The sequence below is a fragment of the Pleurodeles waltl genome, chromosome 9 (genome assembly GCF_031143425.1).
Source record: "Pleurodeles waltl isolate 20211129_DDA chromosome 9, aPleWal1.hap1.20221129, whole genome shotgun sequence".
In the NCBI taxonomy this organism is placed as follows: Eukaryota; Metazoa; Chordata; class Amphibia; order Caudata; family Salamandridae; genus Pleurodeles; species Pleurodeles waltl.
In genome coordinates, this window is record NC_090448.1 from 965,316,125 (window position 1) to 965,336,971 (window position 20,847).

The following is a 20,847-nucleotide window of genomic DNA, read 5'->3' on the forward strand; positions in this document are numbered from 1 at the left end:
TAAGCTCCCCTTCCCAGGGTCCAAAGTACTACATTATGTAGAAAAGACTGCCCAAATGCACACTGGCACAGATACCTTAGCTCTAGTAGATAGGTCTGTCCTCAGGTGATTCCCTTATGAATAAAGTCAGAAATTTCCTTTCAAGATCGTCCAGTTTGTATGTGCAGTCCCTGTATTTTCCTTTTCCTTAAAACATCATCTTTGTACAGTCTGCCTCCTAATCCAGGACAGATGCAAAGCCAGTGTGGCAGAAAATGAGTTTTCAGAATTCATTTATGCATTTTACGTACTTTTTTTTTTCTTTCATTTTATGAGCGAACACCAGATAAGAAAAGTCGTTCTTCCTGTGGCTGAACTAAGACCGAACTTCGGCAATGTGTACATACTACACAAAAAAAGATTGAAAATGAAAGACTTGTGGCTCTCTGCATTGTTGAGTACATATACTGAAGATTAATAAAAGATCTGCTGAAGAGTATGCTGCCTACGTTCGTGGCTGCCTGGTCCAGGAATCAAAGCCTTACTAGTGTTCTGCTGCCAGCGTTTATTTTACCTTTTAATGTAATTAAGTAAGGCCCGCTGACCATTATACACGGAGACTTTGTGACTTTGTGATGGGTTATTGGTGTCGTCATTTCTTTCGAAAATCTCCTAGTAAAAGAAAATGTTTGAGGTGGTTAGAGCAGAGAGTAACTCTCTTTCTTCCACTGGCATGCAACGAAAGCAGAGGACTTTGCCAGGTTCCTTGTTCAGCAAGTGAATTACATTGAGTTATCACTACCCCATCCTATCCCTGACCCCATAGAAGGTCTGATCCTTATGAGCAAATCTGCGAGGAAATGGTTGAATGTTGGCATTTTATCTGCAAATGACATACTGAATGCCATCACTAAGCAAACCAATTCACAGGCCCTGTTCTCTGTGTCATTGCCAATGATTTTTGAGTGTCAGTCGCAGTAGTGCACTATCCTCCTAATTCAGTGGGAGATTTTGTCCTCCAGCAAGCAAATGTGGATGCTACGTTGATGCATTTGGTTTTTTTTTTTTGCGTTGCTCTGGTTTAATTCTTGAAAAAGTTTTTTTTGTATACCACATATTTGAAAATTGAAACTCTAGTGGTGTGCAGAATTCACATAATTTGCTTTTGGGTCATCGTGCATAAAAACACCGAAATTACATGAAATGCAAATCTGCCATTTCATGCTGTATTTTAGCACTAAATATGTCCTTGCATCAATTTTTGGCAGCAGGACTCATTTAAACAAAGCACTATGAACATCAGCAGCGTGCGTTCCGTCGTTCCAATGCATTTGTAGTCAGTGCTTTAAATGGGCCGGTACTCACCGGTACGGAGTGCCGACACTTTTTTATTTTCTCCCCTTGAGTACCGGAACTTTTCCTCTGAGAAGGAGAGTACCAGTACTCACGGGGGTCCTGGCATTGACGCAAGTGGTGCTGCTCATGAATTTCTGCCTCGTCAGCAATTTCAGTTTCAAATGCCTCTCAAAGGGTGGACGCCAGGGCTGAGCTGCTGTAAGAGCGCCGGAGCAGCGGCTCTTGCTTGTAGGACTCGGTGAGCTACCTGAGCTGCATTGGAAGTTACCAGGGAGGGGAGAGGTGTGGCTGCAGGGCGCTATCTTCAGCTTAAAAGGTGAGGGTAAAAGGTGATTGTGAAACCTAATGGGCAGGGGTGTGGAAAGCATTGTTCAGGACAGTACAGCTTGTTTAGTAAGCCCGTTGTTTAAAATGCCTGCACATTTTCACCCATCAGCGTTTTAAAGTGAAGGCGTTTGCGTGAAACCTCAAAGAAAACTTACATTAGAGGCAAAATAAATTATTTTTTGTAGCGTTCTACAAGTGGCAACCTCTTGCTTTAGATGGAAAACCAGATCCAAACCAATTGTTACATGGGAGATGTGACATTTTCATACATTTTTGAATTTTAGAGGCCAAACCTGTGCATTCTGGGATTTGTAGTTCTTTTTTTCGTTCTACGCAAGATATTAAAACAATCTCAGCAATAAAGCATGTTTTGTAAAAATCAGGGATGGATTTAAAATGTTACATTGGAGGCCACTTGGGACTACCAGCCCCTGCTCACATATTTTGTGGGAGTCCACACACATTATGCATAGAACAAAGATCAACAATGACCATGTTTTGTTATTTGTTTATGGTGAATACTGAATCCTTCAGGGCACTGCTTTTGGTGCAGGATCTACAACATTTTTTAGAGCTGCCACTGTTCGGCAGTGTATGTGTAAAAAGACAACACGTGAGCAGTGCTTAATTTGAGCCGGTGGTTTCTTCTCCGTTGCGGGGCACCGGCATTTATTTTTGAGGGCCGCCACTTATTTTTCTGCCTCAAGAATTTACTGCAAGCGAAAGACAGAGGAAGAGAAAAACGAAAATGCTTCGCAATGGGAGAAACCAGAAAGCATGTGAGAGATGGAAATCAAAAGCCAAAAGTGTGCGAGTTTGCAAGCACAGTTATGCCTGTGAGAATGAAATATGGAACTTGTGTTTGTGTGAAACTGAAGGTGATTCAGAGTATGAAATGGATGTTTAAGTCAGGGACATCTTAAGGTTTTCGTGGCCCTTGGCCAAACGTATTTAGGGGCCCCCGTTTGGAACAGCTTTGAATTTATGATCCATTTTCAGCTCTTTTGTGCCCTCTTTGGCCAGGACACTGTCAGTGCACAGACACACTCAGTGAAATTCAAAATGTGTTTACATCTAGTATTCTGGGAAAGTGACGTGAATTTAAGTTTGTAATATAGCACCAGCTCACTATTACTATAAATAATCTCTGTGACACTCTCCCTTTTCTCATGTGTGAGGTACTGTTTTGAGATACAATAAACTTTTTTATGGAGGTTACATTAAACATAAACACAACATTTGCCTCTAAAATGCAAACATCACCTACATTAAAAATATATATAAAGGAAAACACTATTTAAAACAATCTGTTTAAGAATTAGTCAAGGTCATCAGGGCAAGACTCTCTCCAGAACAGAGCTGGCTCTATCAGAGCTCCCCCTGGAAGGCTGGATGTGTCTGCCATAATGCTGTCTGCCATAATGCGCAGAATGAAACATGCAGATCACAGATTGGTTTACGTAGGTAGCTCAGTTGGTTATTGTTTTTGCTGCAGAGATCCTTGTGCTACCTGTCATTAAAATCCTTGGGATATAGCTTAATGATTCATGAACCTGCATCAAGGAAATACATGAAAACAGCAAGGCATACATTGGGAATGTTGCTGTTTTTTCCTCAATACATTGTTATTCTAAGATTGCTAAAGAAGGATTACTTTGGTTAATAATCACCACTTCTTAAATAAGTACTATATAAATGGCCATTAGTCTAATAACTCATGGACAGATACATCGTTCATTCTTACAGTGCATGCAGGTTTCTGGCATACAAAGCTTAGAATGTCCAAAAACCTAGCCCGCCCCTTGCCCCGCCTTTAGCACCACCCTTATGCCCATCCCAAACTCCACCCCAGTCCACCACTCTTTTTGGTGAGTACCTGCACTTATTTTTTTCCATTTAAAGCACTGTTTGTAGTATATTTTTTTTACCACGAATGGTGCGTAGTTACACAAAGTGGCAATTTGTAGAATTTTGTGTAACACAAATTCACAAAGTTATGCTGCTGTAATTCAAATGTACCCCAGGCCTAGTCAAGACGCTCTCATGCTTGGTAGATGGAGCTGATGCACCAAAACTAAAACTGCTACACTTGTCTTCTTGATTTAATTTGTGAATTATGTAATTCAACCAAAACTTCCACATGCTCCAGATTTCTGCACCACCACCCTCCTACCCGCTACCCCTCACCAACTCCTCGACCCCCAGTGTTTAACTTGTAAATAAAAACTTTCCGGTGCCCAAAGCTCTCCTCTGACACACGTGGCTGCGAGCACGGAATACTTTGGCCCTAAAGCCATCTCGGGCCTCCTTAAATCATGTACAGCTATTCCCTGCCCCTTCAGCTCACTCTTGCACCTTTTCTCCCTTTGTGACCCCTCACAGTATTTCTCTTCATCCGTCTTTCTCATATCTCTTATTTTCTCGAAGTCATTGCTTGATGCATAAAAATAAGTGCCGGTGCCCCGCACCGGCAACCACCGGCTCAAATTAAGCACTGCCCCTCCCCAACCCCTCACCACCACCCTTACCCTCTTGTCGTATATTAACCATGAAGAGGGCTCCATAACGCTCCCGCCGAGATCAGAGGGTTGCCTGCAGGTGAGTTTGGAATGAAATAATGTAAAGCGGCCACACATGTTAGCAAGTGTAAGCTCTTTGCTGTCGCCTCCTCAGAACGAGGCTGAGCACAGCTTGATCATTCCCGTTTCCAAGGCACCGCAGTTCAGCCAGCCACTATCCGACCGGCAGATGCTGCAATTCCGAGGCCTTTAGGAGCTGCTCTTGCGGACTTCACCGCGGCTCGGCGCCTCTCAGATCACACTAGACAACTCTCTCTCTCCGGGGTGTTCTGCAAGAAGCTGAAGCGTCTTGAAACTATTAATTAAAAAAAAAAAAAAAAAGCATTATGCTTGACATACTGAAATGCCAGCTGCGCGAAGTTCAGGCATTTTTTTTCTCTACTTTGCTTAAAATACTATAACAAGGAGCACTGGAATTTGTGACAGGGAAGGGCCACATTATGTGGCAGGGTTAGCTCAATTATGCAGCAGGGAAATGCAAACTATGCGGCATAATGTGGCACATCTTGTGATGGTATCAGTTAATTGTTTTGACATTTCTACGCGTTAACACTGGATAAATGTTTCACCTCATTGGTTTAGCACCCAAATACTGCAATATGCAACTGAAAGGCGAACAGCCAACCTTCGCAAAGTGCCTTCCGCAGTACAGCAAGCATCGCCACATTTTTAAGAATTTTGATCTGTTTGAGCTAGCAACAATTTGTATTTGTTAAAAAATGAAAATTATGCAGCAGATATCGGACTATTCAGCAAATGCAGCATATCCATAATTATACGAAAAACGCAGCGCCTGCAAAATCGCATAATTCCAGTGGCCCGGACTATTACTCATTTTTTTTTTCTTTTTGGGGGGGGGGACGCGATGGAGGTCTTCAGAATGTTAATTTCTGATTAAGTACTGCATATTAACATGTTTTCCCAGACCACGTGATTAAATGCATTTGTATTCCTTTTTTTTTCTTCAGAGGAACCCTCCATGGTGTGTCTTGCTGCGTCCATGCTAACAAGCTTCTCTTTTTCTACTTCTCTAGTCTAGCTTCTGTACTTGTTTACAAGTTGTTGCTCCCTCCGGCATTTGCATTAAGAATGTAAGAGTTGACCATTTGGTAAAACCACAGAGGCATGTAATCGTTAGCAGCTCAATTTACCTAAATTGTGAAATGCCTCCTTCTTAGGCCTTGTTTCTGCTAGTCATGATGGATCATCATAATGGATACAAAGTGTGCACGCCTGGTGTGCCCAAATCTGTTTGCATTCTTTCAAAACTGATTGTAAGATGAGTACTTCATAGGGCTTGAGCATCAAAAGCTTTCACTGCCAGCACTGGCTGGAACAGTGACTTAGAGATGCTTCTGTACAGTCCGACTGGGAGTGGAGTGGATTCTCAGGGTCACCTTTTATGCAGCAGTGTCACCAGGAGCTGTTTGTCACCAGAAACGGTTGCTAATGCACTAACACGGGAAGTGGCATAAATCATGATTGTTTCTTGGGACATTGCATGGAGATCCAGTGTTTGGAATGCTTTGCTGCAAGCTTATGGTCAGCTGGGCTTGGAGTATTTGAGTGACAGGGAACCTGAGGACCACCAGCTGGAGGTGAATGGTTGCTTTATCACACTCAGCTAATACCGGCAAGATTACAGAGGCTCACCTATACCTCCACAATGCGCGCAACTTGGCCCTCAAGAATATATAGCTGGCAAAGCGTTGCTTCTTCTAAGACAATCTTATCTTCACACAAACATACTTCTGCAAACCAGTATTGCGATTTAATTGGCACAGTCTTTTCAGGTGAAGCACGAACAACAGGCAGCTGTTACACAAAGATAGAAGGAATTAAACATTAGAAATCCTTTGGAACATGTAAAGATATCCTTGGTGCACTACAAAGTCCTTGGCAGCATGAGACAGACATATAGCGCTCTTTCCAAAAACCACTGTGACTATTTCTAAACAATACATTGGCTATACCAGTTACCAATGAACAAATGTGATGACTCATGACCATCCTCACTTCTTTCCGGTGAGAATTGCAAGAATTGTACATACGCTGGATGGGACGGGAGCACCAGAAGTTAATAGAAAGCCTTCAAAATTGAACTAAGACCTTTGAAAAAATGTGTAGCTCAAAACAGCAAGGCCTCTGACAAGGAGAAGGGCCAGAGCTATGATCTATATTACAGAATAATGCCAGTTAGCTATGTTTTGTAGTAGAAACTAATTAGGAGGAGCAGTGACCTGTGAGATTGGTCATTAAAATCCATTACCCTTGGTTGTTGAGCGCTGACTTGAACATTATCATGAAAGCTACACTCTGCTACACCCGCCATTCATTACGAATATCTCAGTGACTCCGTGCTTGCGAGTAGTGTGAATATTAATATCTGCAGAGATGCTGCTTTTTGCCACCTTAGTGCACATGGTGGTATAATGGCTGAGCAGCACTCTAACCATCTTCATTTTGTGTTACCTTTTGGCACAGTCGAATATTATCAGTGTAAGCATAAGGACAATCACGTTTCTTCTCGCAGATGAACGAAGAGCAAAGGTGCATGGCTTATACAATCCTGGAGTACTTTGAAAAGTGTGATACTGCACCACTCGCCAGTGCCACAGGAATTATGCGATTCTGCAGCATTCGCTGCATAATCCTGGGTTTGCTGCGTTTGCTCACAGTCCTGCACCTGGTGCTTAATTTGCAGATTTTTACAAAAAGTTTCTAGCTCAAATGGATCAAATTTTATCAAACAAAAAGTGCCAGAAGCAGTTAGTTTTGTGGGAAGGTTGCAACTTTGCATAAGCTATCTGGAGCACCCTTAAGCACCTTTAAGTTGCTGATTGCTGTAGTCAGGTGTTTAACTGGTACTAAACAGATGCACCTTTGCCCAGAGAGTGTGAATAGTTATGAGAAAAGAACCAAATAATACTGCTGCCTTATACCACATAATATTCTTTTTGTTTTAAACAACAATCCAATAAAAAGGAGTGGTGTTGCAAAATACAGTTAAATAGAAATTGATCATAGAATGTACATCCAAGGAAGAGCCAAAACTTTCTGTAGCTGATACTGTTGAAACAGTAGTCTTTTAACTATTTCCCAAAGCCTAAAACTGATGCTGTAAGTCTAAGCGAGGCAGAGAGAAAGGGGTTTTCAAAGACCCAGGGTGGCAAGTGAAAAACACCTTATTTTTAAGAAAGGTGATATCAGATTGAACAAGAAACTTGCTACCAGTTGTACACTCACTCTCCCAATGTTCAATTTCCCTTCTAGCTTGGATAGCTGCTCAAGTATAAGATCATTAGTTGTAGGGCATGCAATTGGATGCCCTTAGAGATGCATATTTAGTTTAAGTATGGTTGAAATTTGCTGGTATTTTCTAGCGCCCACAGCAGTGTACATCTCTTATGATGCGGTTTTGTGGCATTGAGGGTGGTGCTGAACCTTAGGGATTCATCTACAGCTGGTCCTTCAAAATAATCTCACATGCAGATTTAAAGAAAATAGAGGAACCCAATGATGTGTGATTGGGCTTGAAATGTTCTAAAGCTGTTAGAGATCCATGCCAGTGAGTGTTGTGTTGCCGTTGTCTTGTGACTCTCTAGTCCGTATCCAACCTTAAGAAATGAATTGGTAATTGAACAAAGCCTTCATGCTACAAACAGGCAGTGGTTAAATAAATTGTCTCTGATTGTGCAGTAATCTGTCTTTTATGTCCCCAGCACAATTTACCTTTTTATTTAGTTCAGGTGACAAGTTAGAAGTGGATGCTGCATCCTGATGTAGGTATTTGCATGTGTGAGATATATATGTATCAGGCAAGCTCCCAGTTGCTTATGCTTGCAAATGCCTGTGGGGATAAGGGGAAGCTGTCCCTTTCCCCCTAGGGCCCTCCAGTGAGGACTCAGGTGGTATTTGAATGAAACCCCCACCTTTCGGTTCTTTCTTGTGGTTGCCTCCGCTCCAAAATCCTTTTGACCACCCAGTAACTCCACCTGCAATGGAAAACAAAAGAACATAAACTTTGCAACATTTGTGTTTACATCAAATTTCACAAACATTGATAAGGGTAAGTGGTAGCATGTGATTCGCAAGAGAGGAATGCCCAAAGAGGCCTCGGGTGTTAAGTCATCTATAAAGGTCCCCCACCCTGCTCCGGGAGTGATTTATTCTGGAGTGGGTTTGGCCTGCATCCATAGATAGGAGGAGTCCTCTTCTCTGCCCCAGGGAGAGGTCCAAAGTAGGGGGAGAAGCGTAAGCAGCCTGGGGTGGGAACGCACCGCTAAGCTGCTGCCTACCTAAGTTGTCACCCTGTGGGCGAATCAGGCAGCCACGTAGTACATTATATCCCAAAGCCAGTCACACTCACACCCAGTTCACTAGATAAATGCATGCAAAAGGAACACACGCAAGCAAATAATTGAGGCCACTCCATTTGTAGAAAATTGTTTCAGGTTTGTTTGGTAATTTACAGGCGGTCTAATGGCTTCCAGAGATGATCTAGATAATATGACCTAAGCTCACTACCCCCATTGATTAGCCAGCAAGCACCAAGAATATACCACATTTGTTGCTGAATATTTGGGATGCCGTCACTTTCACCCCAGAGTTCTGCTGTAAGGACTTTGAGTATTGGCATGAAGCTCCATTTGGTCTCGTTCTTGTGGTTGCTGCTGCACTGAAATCCCTTGGACCGCCTAATAACTCTGCCAAGCCTCACAGTCAGCCACTTGAATGCATGCTTCTTGGCTACAGCGAGGGCACCGGCATGTTTCATTTGCTAATCGCGCCTGTGTGACCTGCTGCTATTTGCGTGGCTGAGGTGCAGGGGGCATCACGTCTGGGCTGGATCCACACTGGGGTGCTGCCCGCGCTTTCATACACATGCCCCAGACTCCCTGTTATAGAAGGTGAGAGAACACTCACGGTACAGACCATTTTTAATGTACAGTACAACAGCTTGTTACTTTTGGCAGAGAGAGAATTTCTAAGCCAAATACATTAAATCCCACATTTATTTCCTCTCTGGTTTAATGGTCTGAATTTTCACACATCATAAAGAACAGCTTTTGGGACATTTCTGTTGCTGAAAGTGTAGCATGGATGGGAAAGGATAGAGGGGGCTTGTGAAAGGGGAAGTGAATTGGCTCATGCATATGGAGCCACGGATATTTAATTTCCTGCATTAAAATTGTTCACCAGCTGTGTAAACCTCTATGAAATGTGCACCAGAGAATCGTTTTAACGTTTTATCAAACATAGTCCAAGTCCATTTGCTTGTAGGTCTGTATGTGGCTATTGACATTGACCACGGGGTATTACTCGGGCGCCAGTGCGGGTTGTTACACTGGGCTCTGCTGGACAGAGGATCTGATTGTTTCTGCGAGGTAGCACCCAGTAGGTGTGCTGCGGTTCCAGCGCCGGTTATTAACGCCCCTGCATTGCGCTATCAAAGGTATCTCGCTCCTTTCACTCTCTTTATCGGGCCAACGATCTCTGGAAGTGCAACATACACACTCAGCTTGCTGATCGAGCACTTTTGTGTGTCCTGTCGCTGAGCCAGAAGAGCACACAGGGCGCCCCACTTGAAGCCTCGCTTGTTGTCGTATGAAACAAGCATCAACATCCGAGACTGAATTCTGTTAGAACTAATGTGATTGGCGAAGGCTCAGAGAAGAGGCTCCAAGCAGAACAGGACGTTGTTGACGTATGCATCTGAGCCTTTAAATCATTTGCTAGTGCCATGCTCTTTATTTGTCACTAGATCGAGGCACAACCACCGTTTTTCATTCGTTTGTGACTTACCTTTGTCTGTAACTTGAAAGATGAACTTGACCAGTCATCCCGTTTGCTCTTTTGTGTTGGTTGCCCTAGCTCAGTGGGTATCGGTGCCACAGGTAATCCTCCATCCTTCCTTTCACTGTATGTGATGTTAAACCAGCCATGCTACAAACAGGCTATACGTAAACAAATTGTCCACTGATTGTGCAGTAAGCTCTTCTTTTATGTCCTTGTCCACAACCCCCAGCGCACCTTTCCTACTATTCATTTCAGATGACACGTGAGAGAGAGTGCGAATGATACATGAGATTCTGTAATCCCTGTATAAATAACAGTCACTAATTTCCTTATAGTCAGTGATTTGTGACACACCGAGTCTCCGATTATGAAGAAAAGATGTCAGAAATCGACAATTATAAGGTTATTACAGTTTAGTTCAGACATCACAGTGCCTGCTGCCAGAGCCAGGAGCAGAGGTGAAAGACAGGTCAGTTCATGGAGCATAATTAAAGCAGCTGTTTAAAGCAAAAAATGGAATGCTGCTATCCTTTCTTCTGTTCTGTTGTAATAGCTAACAATGACAAGCAGCCAAATATATGTATTTTCTGCACTCCTTGGAGAGAAAAAGCTAGAATCTTTCTGCATGTTTCTACATGTTCCGAGCTGCTGCAGCTTTTTTTGTTTTATACTGACTTGTATTGAACTGTTTCTAATATCTGTTAGAGACTTCTACCTGGAGATTCCTTACCTTTGAATTTTCCCCAGGCGTCAGACTGGATCAGGAAGATTTGTGTGAGCAGTACCCTTGTGCGCCGGTAGTTGGCGATGCTCGGCTGTGCATCCATCGTTGTCCATGTCGGATATGGCGTTGCGAGTTCTTTATAGGCACAACCCAGGCATGGCAATGTCAGTTCTTTTCTTTCCGTGCCAGCAAATTGCTCATCTGAAGAAAGCAACCCCTCACTCAATTTTTAGACAGCTTTTTCAACTTTTTGTCGAGTCTTTTTTGAGTTTTATTATTCATGTGTCAAGGATGTCTTCTAGGAAGACAGGATTTAGCCCTGTGAATACTGTCATCATGGATTGTTCATGACGGATCAACGTCTTTGGTGTCTGGAGCAGGACGACTACCCGAAGTCGTGCTCCGAGTACCAGACCATGCACTAAGAGGATTTGAGGGAACAGTCCCTAAAGCTGCTGGTGGCCCGGCTCTCAACTTCGCGCATGTCGAGGTCCCGGTCGACAGGAAGGTCCCAGGACCGGCCGTGGAGTCCAAAGTCGCCTTGTCATCCCACTCCAATTCTTCGGGCGGTTGGGTAAGTCGAGGCACAAGAAAAAGTCCAAGACGAGGGAGTATCGATGCTCTAGTCCCCGTTCTGTAGAATCTGTGCCTGGGTCTACTCCACACCTCCCAGAGTTTCCAGGAGCCATAGCGACCTCTGCCCAACTCTGAGAGTTTTATGAGGGCATGCGCTTCATTTTTGGGCTGCTCAATCCTGCTGGAGTGCCTTCCGGCCCTGAGGGGTCAGTGGTGGCCCTTAGGGTTCCACGCCGGTGGCTCTGGCCTCAACTCCAAGGGGCTCCCAAAAATCCAGTCCTGGATCTGGACCGGCACTGGTCATGCCACTTCGACCTTCCCTGACGCAAGTGGCGATGCTCCCGTCCACACCCACGAGCAACACCATCCCCATAGTAACTCTGAACTCTAAGAGTTTCATGGGTGTAGTGCGGCGCTGGCAGAAGCCTTGCCTTCTCATTTGGATCCTGAGCCTTTTTCCTGTGGGCTAGGCTTCGAGGATGAATGGGAGGGTTTAGTGGACCCTTTAGAATGCCAGCCCTACGAGAGCAAAATGGACTGGTGTACAGACTTGGGTGAAGCCAGCGGACTGGATACATCTCCAAATACTGGTATGAACTCTTTCCCTGTTGTGGCTATGGAGGAGGAAGTTTCTTATACGATGGTGGTATGGAGGGCAGCTGAGGTCCTGGACCTTCAACTGCCCTCCGTGGCTGTCAAAAATAATCTCTTGACAGAGGTGCTGCAACCAGGAACTTCCACCTCAGAACTCCTGCTCTTGTTCATTAATGCCTTCAATGACGTCCTACTGGGTACCTGGTCCAAACCCAGGACAGGGGCTCCAGTGAACAAGGAACAAGGAAGATTGCCTGCCGCCGTCGCCCTGACTCCCTCCCAGACGCTCCCTTTCATTGGAGCTGTTCTGGACACAGTGCAGTTTCGGGTTTATCCTTCCGAGTGACGAGCCCAGGATGTTCAGGCAATGATGCAGATGTTTCAGCCTCTATCCTGGACTCCTGCATCCTGCTGGTGACATGCCAGATGGCATAATCGGGCCACTGCAGTGAGACCTGAAGTTCCAATGAGTGCAGCATCAGGGTAATCTTTTTTAGAGGGTCCAGCTCTCGGAGGGAACTGCAAATGATCTGAAGTTCTGGTTAAAAACCGAGACTGGGTCAGAGGAAGACCCCTCCCCTACCTAGAGGCATCTGGTCTCCGGAGGAAGCGAGAATCCATGTTAACATGCTAGAGCTCCATGCAATCAGGCTGGCATTGAAAGTCTTTCTTCCCTCTGTCAAGGGAAAGATGGTGCAGGTGTTCAAGGACAACACCACTGCCATGCGGTACTGCAACAAGCAGGATAGAGGTGTTCACGGACAGCACCACTGCCATGTGGTTCTACAACAAGCAGGGTAGGGTAGGATCATAGACCCTTTGTCAAGAGACTCTGCACCTCTGGGCGTGGCTAGTACAGCAGGGCCTATCCCTGGTGGTTCAACATCTGGTGGGCTCACTGAATGCCATAGCAAACTCAGCCTAAAATGCCTAGCAGATCACTAATGGCTTCTCAATCCGGAGGTGAAGCAAAGTATCTTTCAGCAGTGGGGAGAGCCAGGGTTAGATCTGCTCGCCTCCTCAGAGAACGTGCAGTGTTGTCAGTTTCGCTTGTTGGAGTTTCCAAGGCAGCAATTGCTCGGAGACGCTTTTAGTCTTAGGTGGTTTTAAGGCCGCCTGTACGCCTTTCCACCCATACCACTCTTGCCTGGCGTTTTCAAGAAAATCAGGAATGACCGGGCCCAAGTAATCCTGATTGTATCAGACTGGGCACAGAAAGTCTGATATCCTAAGCTACTGAGCATGTCCATCGATCCTCTGATCAGACATCCCTGATTGGGAGGACCTTCTGTTGGAGCACCAGGGGAGGGTTCTGCACCCAAACCTGTCCACTCACTGCCTTCTTGCTTGTGGATTGAACAGTGGCAGTTGACAGCCTTTGACCTTCCTCCCGAAGTCTGTAATGTCATCTTGGAAGCCAGACGTTCCTCCACCAAGGAGTTATATGCCTGTCGTTGGAAGAAATTTGTGGCATGGTGCACAGATAAGTCTGTTAACCTCTCCCCCCTCCTCCCCTCTTTCTTCCCTTCTCTCTGAGGTCCTGTTATTTCTATGCCTTGCCCAGCGGGGCTCTGCTCTGTGCACTGTTAAGGGATATGTGGCTGCGATTTCTGCTTTTTCCCGGATGCCTGATCAACCTTTGTTTAAATCTCCTAGTGTACATAGGTTTCTCAAAGGTCTTAAACATCTTTTTCCTCCATCACCATTTATTATTCCCCAATGGGATCTGAATTTGCTTCTGACTTTTTAGATGTGCACTCCTTTAGAGCCTCTCCACAAATGTCCTCTCAGGCTTTTCATGTTGAAAACAGTCCTACCTGTGGCAGTTACATATGTCCATAGATTGAGTGAGCTGCAGGCTTTGTCATCTAAGCCGCCCTACCTTTCTACCTCTCCTGACAAAGTGGTGCTTCACATTAGGGCCTATTTTCCGCCAAAAGTAGTCACACCCTTTCATGTGGGGCAATCCATCTCCTTGCCTACTTGTTAGGCTTCCCCCACATCCCTCTAAGGAAGAGGGGAGATTCCACCACCTCGACCAAAAAGAGCGTTGGTGTTCTGCCTTGAGCATACAAAAGAGTTCTGGGTGGATGACCAACTCTTTGCAGGGTGTGTTGGTGAGAAGTAAGGACAGGCAGTGAAAAAGCAGATCATCTCCAGATGAGTTTTACTCTGCATTAAGATTTGCTACGCCATGGCCAAAAAGCAGCTCCCTGGGGGTTTGCGCACTCATTCTACCCAAGCTAAAGCTGCAACCACTGCATTAGCATGTGGAGTTATAGTCCTGGACATCTGTCAGGCAACAATGTGGACATCTTGCACTCATTTACCAAACATTGCTGCCTGGACATTAAGGTCTATAGGAAGGGACACTTTGTCCGTTCAGTCCTGCAGGACTTTCTAGTTTGAGCTTGGTTCGTAGACCCACCTCTGGGGATGCTATTGCTTGGGTATCTATTCAAAGGTAAGGTATCTGGTAGAGACTATGGGGCTGAGTAGGAGTTCGGTCTCCGCCGAATTTCTGATGGGGAGGTTGCCGCCACACTGGCTACCTCCCTGCCGGACCCATTAAGAGTTTCCCGCTAGGCTGGCAGGCAGAAATCTATGTTTCTGCTCACCAGCCTAGCAGGAAACAGGCTACAGCATTGCCACTGGCTCATAATTGAGCCGAAGGCAGCGCGTTGGCCAGCAGGATGCACCAGCACCCTTGCAATGTTCACTGTCTGCAAAGCAAACAGTGAACATTGTGATGGTGCTGGGCAGAAGGGCCCCTACACTGCCCATGCCAAGTGCAAGGGCTCCCTTGTGGCCCCCTGCACCTGTTCTCCGCCAGCCTTTTCATGGCAGTGTTACCACCATGAAAAGGCTGGCGAAGAAAGAGGTTGTAATCCACAGGGCAGCACTGCCCTGGCGGATTCGGATCTCCGCCACCAACAGGATCCAAGATCCTGGCGGTTGGAATGCCAGAGTTATGTGGCGGTCGGACCGCTGCATAGGCGGCCATCCAGACCATCACCGGGAGTGTGTCAGTCATAAGACCGCCACACCGGTAATGAGGCTCTATATCTTTCTGCAGATTTCTTACTGACCCACCAATCCTCCTCACTCTGAAAACTGATTTCTAGCGGCGAGGATTCCCCTTTCAGTGCCTTAGTTTTGACACACCATTGGTCAGTGTTCTTCATGTCTTTGTGCATCCTTTATGAGAACGCAGCATGACAGAGTGGCAAGGTATAGTTATTATAATGTGGCTAGCCAGTTGACAACAGTGTGTACTGAGTTGTGCAAATTAAAGTAATTTGGAGGTAGTGCATAAATTATAAATTTAAGGAATTACTATAACTTTAGACTTTCTAATGTTTGTGTAGTTTTAATTTGGTTGTATAAAAATAATTTTAAAAAGTTTTTCTAACCATATCTTTTTTATTGAATTCTTATGGTTTTCAATTTTTTAATAGATCTTTCAAATTGTAGAGTGTACTGTCATCAAGTGGAGTCCAGTGAAGAACAGTGTAATACTAGGTAGTGTTGTACAGTGAAGTATTGTAGAGTGGAATAGCATGAAGTGGTGTAGAGTGGCATAGAGTGGAGTGGAGTGAAGTTAGTGGAAAAGAGTGGAATTGCATAGAGCGGAATGGCTAGAGTGGAATAACATAGAGTGGAATGGCATAAAGTTGAATGGCATAAAGTTGTGACAAAGAGTAGAATAGCGTTTAGTGGGGTAGACTGGAATGGCATAGAGTGGAGTTGTGTACAGAAGAATACCAAAAACTGGAGTGGTGTAGTGTGAAATAGCATAGAGTGGAGTGCCATGAAGTGTAGTAGCATTAAGCGGAGTAGAGTCAAGTGCCATGAAGTGTAATAGCATAGACTGGCGTACAGTCGGAAGGCTTAGAATGGAATAGCATAGCGTGCACTGACATAGATTGGAGTTGCATAGAGTACATTAGCCTACAGTAAAGTGGACTGCAGCAGAATAGCATAGAGTGAAGTGGCGTACAGTAGCGTAGAGTTTAGTAGCATTGAGTGGACTTGTGTACATTGGAGTGGCCTGTAGCAAAATAGCGTAGGGTCAATTAGAGTGGCGTATGGTTGAATGGAGTGATGTAGAGTGGACTAACCTAGAGTGGAAGGGCGGAGAGTGTCGTGGAGCCAAGTTGTGTAGAGTGGAATCACATAGAATGGAGTGGCAGAGCATGGAGTAGCGTACACTGCTGTAAAGTTGAGTGGTGTACGTTGGAATAGCCAGAGTGCAGTGATGGACAGTGGAGTGGTATACAGTGAAATAGCGTATAATAAAACGGTGTAGAGAAGAGTGGAGTGATGTATAGTAGCATATAGTCGAGTATCGTACAGTGGAATAGCATAGAATGGATTGGCATACAGTAGAATGGCCTAGAGTGGAGTAGTGTGCAGTGCAATACCATAGAGTGGAGTGGCATAAAGTGGAATTTAGCGGGGTAGAGGGGATTAGTGGATAGTGCTGTTGCGGAAAGTGGAATACAGTAGAGTGGTGTGGAGTAGAGCGTAATAGCTTAGCATGGAGTGGCATACAGTGGAATTGCATAAAGTGGAATGGCGTAGAATGGAGTAGTATTGAGTGGAGTGGCATATAGCGTAGTGGCATAGATTAGAGCTGCTTGCTGTGGACTAGCGTACAGCAGAGTGATGTGAAGTTGAGTATAGTGGAGTGGCATACGATCGTGTGAGGTACAGGGGAATAGTATTGAGTGGACTGGAATAGATTAGTGGTATACAGTTGAATAGCGTAGAGTGCAAGCATTGAGTGGAATAGTGTGGAGAGGCATAAAATGGAGTTGCATGGAGTGAAGTAGATTGCGATATCATGGAGTGACATAGAGTGGAGTGCCATGGGGTGAAATAGCTTTGGGTGGGGTGGCGTGGAGTGGCATAGAGTCCAATGGTGTAGAGTGGAATGGCATAAAGTGGAGTGTCGTACAGTGCATTGTTGTAGAGTGGACAAGTGTATAGTGTTGTTATGTACAGTGCAGTTGCTTGGAGTGAAATGGAGTGACAGAGTAGAATAGTGTATACTGGAGTGGCATACAGTGGTGTGGCATAGAATGTAGACCTTACACTGGAAGTGCATAGATTAGAGTGGGCTAGTTTACAGTGTTGTTGTGTACAGTGGAGTGGCATAAAGTGCAGTGCCGTAGAATGGAGTGTTGTGGAGTGTTATTGATTGGAATAGCGAAAAGTGGAGTAGCATACAGTGGCATAGAGTTGAATGGTGTACACTTGAGTAGCATAGAGTATAGTAGCGTAGAGTCGAGTCCTATATAGTTGAATAGCGTAGAGAAAGGTGGTGTAAAGAGTAATAGTGTAGAATGTAGTGGCATAGAGTTGGAGTCTTGTGTGATGTAGAAGAGCGTATTTTAAAATGACATAGTGTGAAAGTGGCTGTACGGATGTAGATAACATTTTGCAGGATTATATATGTCACGGGGTGGAAAGGGTAATTTTTTTTGTATTAAGTCTAAAGTGCTTAAGTAGCAATAAAATTATAAATGCCAAAACAGTTATATTATGTGCTACGGAATGCTGCAGTAACTTCCCGGTCTACCAAGGTACATGCTAATTACAAGGCATTATATGGTTGGCTAATGGCTGTGTTTATAAATGCAAAACACAGCCATGTAGTTTTCGCCACACTTGGGGCCTTAGATATAGGTAAGTAGTAGGTTTTATTGTTCTGTACCTTTTTCTACTTTATTAAAGTGGTAAGGGAAATAATTATTTTTCCATTTATTTGTAGAAAGTTTTTGTACTACTGCGCTTATACCTAGAAAGTACTGCAGTAGTTGGAGGAAAATAAATAAAAAATGTGTAAAAAATACACTGTAATAAACTATGTATGTGAAATACAGTGTTCTTATTTTTTTTTTACTTTTTTTTTTTTTTTTTTTTTTAATATCTTGCACAGTACTTACTAGGTAGTACCCCTGTACTGCGTTAATATATATGTATGTATATATATTTATATATCTATATATATATATATACACACGTTTTTTATTGTTTTAAGTAAATCTGTAAAAAATAGAAAATACACTGTGGTGTAGCAGAGTGTATATGTAACTTTTTTCAATTTTTTTTTTTTTTTTTTAAACATTTTTCAAAGTAGCGTGTTACGTCCTAGGTGGTACTGCAGTATTCTATGAGTTGTTTTCAAATATATAGGAACTTATAAATAATTTTCCCTTCCTACTACCACTATAGTAAAGTGGTAACAGGTTAGGGAAAAATATAAGACCCTCCATTTACCTAGATTTAAGTCCCTAAACCAGTACTCAGCCACAGTTTGTTTCAAACAACATGGCTGCCTTTAACTTTTGTAAAGGCAGTCATTATCTAATCAGATAATCACTTGTCATTACCACGTACAGCAGTAGTTTCGTGAAATTTCATGAAACTGTGCGGAGGTTCAGCAGTCACAGATATCGCTATGTTTAAATGCCTATAACTTTAAAAAATAATCTTGCCTGTACTACCAAAATGGGTCATCTGCACAGCATGACCTATAATCTTTCCAGATTTCAGGGAAATCCATTCAGCCTTTTTTGGTCCAGTACAACAGTGTATGGAAAATGCATTGGGAGAAAAATACATTTTAGGACCCAGTTTTTCTTTGCACTTCCTTTGACACATCACAACAAAACTTTCCATCATCAGCCAATGTAGGAAAAGCTATAGGTCTGGAAAGTTTTGTGGAGATTTGTGAAACAGGAGCAAAGTTATTAGTGAGCACAAATAAGATATTCCTATGCCTGAGAATCCTAACCAAAACTACAGAGTGACTGTTGCTTAATTTGAGTTGGTGGTTTCCTGTGTGAGGCACCGGCCCTTTCTTTGGAGGGCTTGCACTTATTTTTCTGCATCAGGCATTTGCTGCGAGCACATATGGGAAAGGCGGAGAAAGAGAAAAATGAAAAAGCATCACAAAGGAAAAAGCAGAAAGCTGCAAGCGTGAGCTGAAGGGGCAGGGAGTGGCTGTAAATTGATTAAAGAGGCCCGAGATTGCTTTAGGATTACGCTGCCTCAGTATTTTGTGCTTGCACATTTATTTGCAGCAGCCGCATGTTTTAAAGGAGAGCTTTGGACACTGGCACGTTTTTATTTATAAATTAAGAACTGAGAGTGATTACCACCATTCTGTAACTTGCACACACTTTACACTGTAGATGTCACCACTGTGTAGTTAATAGTTAGGATCTACTTGCCATAGAAAATTATTTTTTTTGCTTTCCAAATAACTGGTGCCATTTGACAAATCTTCATAAAACTTTCCAAAAACAATTTCATCCGCCTTAGCTTCTTCTTTGAAAGTTTCTAGTTGCCTGGGGTTTAGAGTGAGCTGCCAAGGGACTTAACACAGGAAGTGCTATCCCGCGAGGATTCCGCATCCCAAGCGCCTACCGGTAGTAAAAGACTATGGCCCTCATTACGACCCTGGCGGTAATTTGGGGAAAGGTACTGCCAACAGGCTGGCGGTACCTTTTCCCAAAATTATGACATTGGCGGTTTGGCTCCAGCCAATCCGCCAGTGTACCACTCCGTCCGCCAGAGTGGGAATGGCCGCTGGGCTGGAGACCTCGGTATCATGACCCCGCCTACCGCCATGGTTTTCGTGGCAAGCGTACCGCCACGAAAACCATGGCGGTAGGCACTGTCAGTGCCAGGGAATTCCTTCCCCGGCACTGATGGGGGTCTCCCCCGCCCCCACCCCAGAGTCCCCCCCACCCTCCCCTTCGCTCTCCTGCCCCTGTAGATTTACACACCCACACATACACACTCATTCACACATGCATACCCACATCCACCCACGCATGCACACATACATACCCACACACTGCAACACACACCAACATACATTGTCGCACACACGCATTCACAACACACAACATGCACTCACATTCAGTCATTCACGCTCTCATTCAACGCGACTCACACCCGCATGCACGCATAAAAAAAACAGACACATCCCCCCCCCCACACACACACACACACACACACACACACACACCACCCACCTCTCCTGTCGGAGAACCCGACTTACCTGCTTGCAGGGGGCCTCCAGCAGGAGACAGGATGCGGTGCTGCTGCCAGCAGCAGCGTCTGCCAGCAAAACACCGCCAGGCCGTATCATTGCTCATGATACTGTAGGTGGTGTTTTTCTGGCCACCTTACCGCCATCTGCCGCCATGACTGTCGACGGAATACTGCCAGCCTTCTGGCGGTATTCCATCTACAGTCATAATGCGGTTGGCGGCTGGTAGCCACGGCGATGGTATTTTGGCGGCCTTTGCCGTGGCGGTAGGCAGCATTTACCACCAATGTTGTAATGAGGGTCTATGACTTACGCGTGTAGAGCTTACTGTTTTTCTTTTTCCGTATATCCATTCAATCATTTACCCAACTCTGAACTTGGAAAACTCTGTGATTAGTTTACTTTTTCCCCCAGTATGGTGTTGAATGCGTTAATATCTGTTTTGATAGACGCGCATTTGGATATCTTTAATTTATTCTGGGACATACTGTTGTTATAAAACTGGGGCTTTTGGTCCAATTTTGCAATAGTGATCGGGTTGCTTTTAGCGGGAATTCTCTAGCTGCGTTGCTGTGTGATTGAAATGATCTGTATTCTGCATGTTCTGTTACAATGACACTCAGATGCTCCTGGAAGGGAATTCATGACCTCCATCAGAAAAAAATGCATCTGAAATCATCGCTTTTTCTAATTTCTTCATAAATGCAAGCTTGATAGTACACGCTTACTATGTCCAGAAAGCGGGTACGGCCCATTTGATGTGCTAACGTGTCCAAAACATTGTGAAACGAAGCCAGTTGAACTTACCCATGACATCATGAATTCTAAGGCACGAATCCATGTTG

At 44.4% G+C, this 20,847-nt stretch overlaps 1 protein-coding gene across 3 annotated transcripts in view; it reads left to right on the forward strand.

Annotated features, from left to right (window-relative positions):
• CEP128 (centrosomal protein 128) overlaps nt 1-20,847 on the forward strand; it is a 722,948-nt gene that overhangs the window by 519,438 nt on the left and 182,663 nt on the right. The window lies entirely within an intron of this gene.